This window comes from Lemur catta, chromosome 1 (genome assembly GCF_020740605.2).
Source record: "Lemur catta isolate mLemCat1 chromosome 1, mLemCat1.pri, whole genome shotgun sequence".
NCBI lineage: Eukaryota > Metazoa > Chordata > Mammalia > Primates > Lemuridae > Lemur > Lemur catta.
This window is the reverse complement of record NC_059128.1, coordinates 169,489,083-169,496,895: the sequence shown is the minus strand read 5'-3', so window position 1 is coordinate 169,496,895 and position 7,813 is coordinate 169,489,083. Positions and strand designations below refer to the sequence as shown.

General features: G+C 37.2%; 2 pseudogenes; both read left to right on the top strand.

The window, feature by feature from the left end:
• Positions 1-784: 784 nt before the first annotated feature.
• On the top strand, positions 785-1,701 carry LOC123629429 (annotated as a pseudogene).
• Positions 1,702-1,877: 176 nt separating this feature from the next.
• Positions 1,878-2,642, top strand: LOC123644208 (annotated as a pseudogene).
• The last annotated feature ends 5,171 nt before the right edge of the window (positions 2,643-7,813 follow it).

Genomic DNA, 7,813 nt, shown 5'->3' with positions numbered 1-7,813 from the left:
AGCTATTAATGCAGCTTCAGAAACCACAAGGAAATGTGAATCCACTATTGATAGATCTTTTACTTTTTTAAAATAGAGCTAGAAATCTTGCATTTTATGTGAAAACTTATGATTATTAAAAATGCAAATGCATTCATGATTTAAAAAGACACTCAACAAACTAGGAACAGAAGAAGCAAACTACCCCAACAAAATAAAGTCCATATATGAAAAATCCACAGCTAACACCACACTCAGTGGTGAAAGACTGGCAGCTTTTCCTTAGGAACAAGAGAAGGATGCCCACTTTTGCTGTTTCCATTCAACATAGTACAGGTTGAGCCTCCCTATTCTGAAAATCCACCAAAATACTCCAAAATTGGAAACTTTTTGAGCAGTGACATGACGCTCAAAGGAAATGTTCATTAGAGCATTTTGGATTTCAGATTTTTGGACTGGTAAGTATAATGCAAGTATTCCAAAATCCAAAAAAAAAAAAAAAATCTGAAATTTGAAATACTTCTGGTCCCAAGCATTTCAGATAGCAAGTACTCAACCTGTACTATAAGCCCTATGCAGAGCAAATTAAGCAACAAAAAGAAATTTAAAACCTCCAAATTGGAAAGGAACAAGTAAAATTATCTAAGTTTACAGATAATATAATCTTATATGTATAAAACCCTAAATACTCCACATGCACACACACATACAAAAACTGTTAGAACTAATGAATGAACTCAGAAATGTTGCAGGATACAAAACCAACACACACTTTTTTTCTGCACTACCCAGAGAAGAGTCTGGATTCCTGTCGTAACTTAAAGAGAAACTTTCACAATGTCTGGAGCCCTTGATGTCCTGCAAATGAAGGAGGAGGATTTCCTCAAATTCCTTGCAACTGGAACCCACTTAGGTGGCAACAACCTGGAATCCCAAATGGAACAGTCCATCTACAGACGGAAAAGTGATGGCATCTACATCATAGATCTGAAGAGGACCTGGGAGAAGCTTCTGTTGGCAGCTCGTGCCATTGTTGCCATTGAAAACCCTTCTGATGTCAGTGTCACATCCTGTAGGAATACTGGCCAGCAAGCTGTGTTGAAGTTTGCTGCTGTCGCTGGAGCCACTCCTAGTGCTGGACGCTTCACTTGCGGAACCTTTACTAACCAGATCCAGGCAGCATTCTGGGAGCTGCGTCTTCTGGTGGTTACTGATCCCAGGGCTGACCACCAGCCTCTCACAGAGGTGTCTTATGTGAACCTGCCTACAATTGCTCTGTGCAACACAGATTCTCTTCTGCCTTATGTGGACATCACCATCCCATGAACAACAAGGGAGCTCACTCAGTGGGTCTGATGTGGTGGATGTTGGCCTGGGAAGTTCTCCGCAGGCATGGAACCATCTCCCATAAATACCCATAGGAGGTCGGTCATACCTGACCTCTACTTCTACAGAGGTCCTGAAGAGATTGAAAAGGAAGAGCAGGCTGACGCTGAGAAAGCTGTGACCTAGGAGGAATTTCAGGGAGAATGGACTGCTTCAGCTCCTGCAGCTCCTGCTGCTCAACCTGAAGTTGTAGACTGGTCTGAAGGCATAAAGTTGCCCTCTGTGCCTCTGCAGCATTTCTCCACTGGACACTGGAGCACTCAGCCTGCCATGGAAGACTGGTCTGTAGCTCCCACTGCTCAGGCCACTGAATGGGTAGGAACAACCACTGAGTAGTCTTAAGCTGTTCTTCCACAAACCCTTAAACAAGATGGAATAAGGTTGACAGAAAATAAACATCAGGTCTAAATCAAAAACAAAACCAACACACACAAAAAAATCAGTTGCATTTCTATACACTAACAATGAAAAATCCAAAAAGTAAATTAAGAGAACAATTCCATTTATGATACCATCTGATCTCCACCTATCCCAAATCTTGAACAACCTGGATCAGTGAAATATTGGATTTGATCTATGACAATGGGATGCAGAGAAATGTAAACTGTATGCAATATACAACTGAGTGCCTTTCATGAAATTTATAATTCCTGGACTCACCAGTGGTGTTAAGCAGTTGAAAAACATGCAGAATCCTCAATTAATGAAAACATACCTACCTGTTCATTTTCTCCCCTCTTCATTTTGAAAGAATGACTGCATTATGTCCTACATGGCAGAGAATGCCAAAGTTGTGTCTGTGTCTTATTATTATTTCCACCAGATGACAAAAATGCACCCAGAGCCTGGAACCTGGGAGGTGTTCCTGGATAAGTTCATGGTTGGAAAGGTGAGTTTGGGTTCCTGGTATGACCACATGAAGGGCTGGTGGGAGAAGAAAGATTGTCTTATCCTTTATGGAGGACATGAAGACATGAAAGAGGACCCAAAGTGTGGAATTCAGAAACTGTTAAAGTTTCTAGAGATGCCAGAAGAAATTGTGAGTAAAATATTCCATCACAGCTCCTTTGATGTGATGAAGCAGAACTTTAGTGCAAATGATGAGATGGAATATTCTATGTCTCCTTTCATGAGCAAGGGTATTTAAAGGAGACTAGAAAAATCAGTTCACTGTAGCCCAGTATGAGAAATTTGATTATATTAATAAAAAGAAAATGCAAGCAGTTTCAATCAGGAATCTAAGCAATACCTGCTCTTTCTCCAACTCCTTTAGCTAGCACCTGAATTATAAGATAATAATCCCTCAAACATTTAGTGAAAGAAAATTCTGTACTGGTGTTTCCTTATTTACTTTGATTAGTAGTTTGTAATAGAATAATCAAAGAATTTCAAAGTATACATAGGAAAAACCTATACTGTATTTAATTTGCTGTTTCTGAGTTATTTCACTTCAGATAATGGCCTCCAATTCCAGCCATGTTGCTGCAAAAGACTTCATTCTTTTTTATAAGTGGGTAGTATTCCGTGTGTGTGTATGTACCCCACATTTTCTTTATCCATTCATTGGTTGATGAACATTTATTTTGATTCCATATCTTTGCTACTGTGAACAGTACTACAGTAAACATGCAAGTGAAGGTATCCCTTTGATACATTGATTTATTTTTCTTTGGGTAGATACTCAGTAATAGGATTGTTGGATGGAATTGTAGTTCTATTTTTAATTTTTTGAGATATCTCTATACTGTTTTCCATAGTGGCTGTATTCGTTTACTTTGTCACCAACAGTGAATAAGAGTTCTCTTTTCTCTGTGTCCTCATCAACATTTATTATTTTTTGTCTTTTTAATAGTAGCCATTCTGACTGGGGTAGATGATATCTCATTGTGGTTTTAATTTATATTTCTCTAATGATTACTGATGTTGAATATTTGTTCATATACCTGTTGGCCATTTGAATGACTTATTTTGAGAAATGTCTGTTCATGTCCTTTACCTTCTTTTTAATGGAATTATTTCTTTTTCTTTTTCCTGTTGAGTTGCTTGGGTTCCTTATATGTTCTGTATATCAGTTCCCTATTAGACGAATAGTTTGCAAATCTTTTCTCCCATTTAACAGATTGTCTCTTCATTCTGTTGATTATTTCTTTCACTGTGCAGAAGCTTTTTAATTTAATTAAGTCCCATTTGTCTTTTTTTGATTTTGCTACCTGTGTTTCTGAGGTCTTAGTCATAAATTCTTTGCCTGGCCCAATGTCCAGGAGAGTTTTCCCTAGGTTTTCTTCTAGTATTTTCACAGTTTCAGGTCTTATCTTTAAGTCTTTAATCCCTTGTGAGTTGATTTTTGTATATGGTGAGAGATAGGGCCCAGTGTCATTCTTCTGCATGTGGTTATCCAATATTCCCAGAACCATTTATTGAACAGGGTGTCCTTTCTACAATGTAAGTTCTAGTTGGCTTTGACAAAGATCAGTTGGCTAGAAATATGTGGCTTTATTTCTGGATTCTCTATTCTGTCCATTGGTCTATGTGTCTTTTTATACCACTATCATGCTGTTTGGGTTACTGTAGCCTTGTAATAGATTTTGAAGTCAGGTAATGTGATGCCACCAGCTTTGTTCTTTTTGCTCAGGATAACTTTGGCTATTAGGGCTCTTTTTTAAATATGCATTTTAGGATTTTTTTCTAATTTTGTGAAGAATGATGTTGGTATTTTGATAGGGATTGTATTGAATCTGTAGATTGTTTTGGGTAATTTTTAAAAATTTTATTGAGACAGAGTATCGCTCTGTCACCCAGGCTGGAGTGCAATGGCATGATCATAGCTCACTGCAGCATTGAACTCCTGAGCTCAAGCAATCCTCCTGCCTCAGCCTCCTGAATAGCTATGATGACAGGTGCATGTCACCATGCCCTGCTAAATTTTTTTTTTTTCTGTAGAGATGGGACCTTGCTTTATTGCCCAGGCTGGTCTCAAACTCCTGGCCTCAAGCAATGCTCCAACCTCAGCTTCCCAACAAATGTGAGCCACTGTGCCCAGCCCAATATGATCATTTTAACAATATTGACTCTTCTGATCCATGAACATGGGATGTTTTTCCACTTGTTTGTGTCATCTTTAATTTCTTTCATCAGTGTTCTATAGTTTTCCTTGCAGAGATCTTTCACCTCCTTAGTTAAATTTATACCTAGATTTTTTTTTTTTTTGGTAACAATGGTAAATAGGATAGCCTTCTTAATTTCTTTCTTGGCTAGATCATTATTGGTGCATAGAAATGCTATTGACTTTTGTATGCTGATTTTGTATCCTGTAATTTTACTGAATTTGTATATTAAATCTAAGGAGTTTTTTGGTAGAGAGTTTAAGTTTTTCTAGATATAAGATCATATCATCAGCAAAGGGAGACAATGGGACTTTCTCTTTTCCAATATGGATGCCTTTTATTTCTTTCTCTTGCCTGATTGCTCTGGCTAGGACTTCCAGTACTATGTTGGATAGATGTGGTGAAAGTTGGCATCCTTACTGTTTCTTTTCTTTTGCTAATTTGGGGTTTGGTTTGTTCCTACTTCTCTAGTTCACCTAGCTGCATTGTTAGATTGTTAATTTGTGATCTTTTTACTTTTTTGATATAGGCATTTATTGCTATAAACTTCCCTCTTAGCACTGCTTTTGTTATATCTCACAGGTTTTGGTATATTGTATTTTCATTTGTTTCAAGAAATTTTTAAATTTCCATCTTCTTTGTTGACTCAATGGTCATTCAGGAGCATGTTGGTTAGTTTCCAAGTATTTGTGTATTATCCGAAGTTCCTCTTGGTATTTATTTCTAGTTTTAGTCCATTGTGATCTGAGAAAATATTTGATAAGATTTCAATTTTTTTTTTTTGAGACAAGATCTTGCCCTGTTTTTGAGGCTAGAGAGCAGTGGCAGCATCATAGCTCACTACAACCTTAAACCCATGGGCCCAAGCAATCCTTCTGCCTCAGCCTTCTCAGTAGCTGGGTCAACAAGCTTGTGCCACCGTGCTTGGCTAATTTTTTTTTTCTTTGTTTCTTTTTTTTTTTTCTTGTAGAGACAGGGGCTTGCTATGTTGTTTAGGCTGGTATTGAACTCCTGGCCTCAAGTGATCCTTCTACCTTGGCCTCCCAAAGTGCTGAGATCACAGGCATGAGTCACCATATTTGGCCTGAATTCATTTTTAAAAATTTGTTGAGACTTGTTTTGTGGCCTACCATATGTCTATGCTGGAGAATATTCCATGTGCTGATGAAAACAATATAGATTCTGCAGTTGTTGGGTAGAATGTTCTGTAAAAGTCTATTAGGTCAATTTGATCTAAAGTCCAGTTTAAATCCAATGTTTCTTTGTTAATTTTCTGTCTACATGGTCCGTCTAATGCTGAGAGTGGGGTGTTGAAGTTGCCCCACTATTATCGTATTGCAATCTATATCTCTTGCTTTAGATCTAGTAATATTTGCTTTATGAATCTGGGTGCTCCAGTGTTGGGTGCGTATGTATTTAGAATTATTATATTCTCTTGCTGGATTGATCCCTTTATCATTATATAATGACCTTCTTTTTGTTTGTTTGTTTTTTTACTGTTCTCAACTTAAACACTGTTTTATCTTATCTAGCTCACTTTTGGCTTCCATTTGCATGGAATATCTTTTTCCATCCCTTTACTTGCAGTCTATATGTGTCTTTACTAATAAAGTTAGTTTCTTGTAAGTAGCCCATAATTGAATCATGTTTTTAAAATTTTATTCAGCCATTTTGTATCTTTTAAGTGGAAAATTTACTCCATTTACACTCAAGGTTATCATTAATATGTGAGGCTTTGTCCCTGGCAGATTGTTAATTGTTTTCTGGTTGTTTTATGTATCCTTTGTTTCTTTCTTTTTCTCTCATTGTTTGTCCTTGTGGTTTGGTGTATTTCTGTAGTTGTAACACTTGAGTCCTTTCTCTTCTTCTTTTACGTGATTGCTTTATCAGTTAGTTTTCTATTTTGTGTCTTTTTATGATGGTCAATATCTTCCTTTCACTTCCAGGTTTAGGACTCCCTTGAGTATTTCTTGTAGGGCCAGTCCAGTGATAATGAATTCCCTCAGCATTTGCTTGTCTGGGAAAGACTTTATTTCTCCTCCATTTATGAAGAATAATATTACTGGATGCAATATTCTTGGCTGACAGGGTTTTTTTTTTTTTTTTTTCTTTCAGCACCTTGACTGTATCATCCCATTCTCTTTTTGCCTGTAAGGTGTTTGCTGAGAAATCCATTGTTAGTCTGATAGGGTTTCCTTTATAGGTGACTAGATGCTTTTCTCTTGCTGTATTTAGGATTCATTCTTTTACTTTCATTTTAGGCAGCATGATTGTGAAGTACCATGGAAAAGACCTTGTTGCATTGTACCTGTCTGGGGATCACTGGGCCTCCTGTATCTGAATGTCTAAACCCCTTGCCAGTCTTGGGAAGTTTTCATCTATTATTTCATTAATAGGTTTTCTCATCTTTTCTCTATCTCTTTGCCCTCAGGGATATCAATAATGCAAATATTTAGTCGCTTTATGTTGTCTCAAATTTCATGAAGGCTTTGCTCATTCTTCTTTTCCCTTTGTTTTTGTATGACTAGAGTATTAAAAAAGACTTGTTTTCAAGTACTGAGATTCTGTCTTCTGCCTAATCTAGTCTATTGTTGAAGCTTTCAAATGTACTTTGTATTTACTTCAATGAATTATTCAGTTCCAGAATTTCTACTTGGTTCTTTTTCAAGATATCTATCTCTTTGGTAAATTTCTCATTCATATCCTAAAATCTTTTTCTGATTTCTTTGTGTTGTTTTTAAGAATTGTCTTGTATCTCACCGAGCTTGTTTAAAATCAATATTTTGGGCAGGTGCAGTGGCTCATGTCTGTAATCCTAGCACTTTGGAAGGCTGAGGTGGGAGGATTGCTTGAGGTAAGGAGTTCAAGACCAGCCTGAGCAAGAGTGAGATTCCATCTCTACAAAAAAAAAAGAAAAAAAGAAAAATTAGCCAGGTGTGGTGTCATGTGCCTATAGTCCCTGTTACTTGGGAGGCTGAGGCACGAGGATGGCTTGAGCCCAGGAGTTTGAGGTTGCAGTGAGCTATGATGATGCCACTGTACTCTAGCCAAGTTAACAGAGCAAGACCCTGTCTCAAAAATGAAAAATAAAATAAATATTTTGAATTCTTTATCTAGGATTTCAAAAGTTTCTTCTTGGTTTAGATCTATTGCTGGAGAATTATTGTGTTCCTTTGGAGGTGTCATATTTCCTTCCTTTTTCATGTTTCCTGTGTCCTTAAGTTAATATATGCACATCTTGTGTAACAATTGCTGCTTCTTATTTTTGAATTTCCTTTCATGGGGGAGGGTCTTTTCCTCAAGATGTATCTATGGTGTTGGTTGTATAGAGCACTTTGATTTTG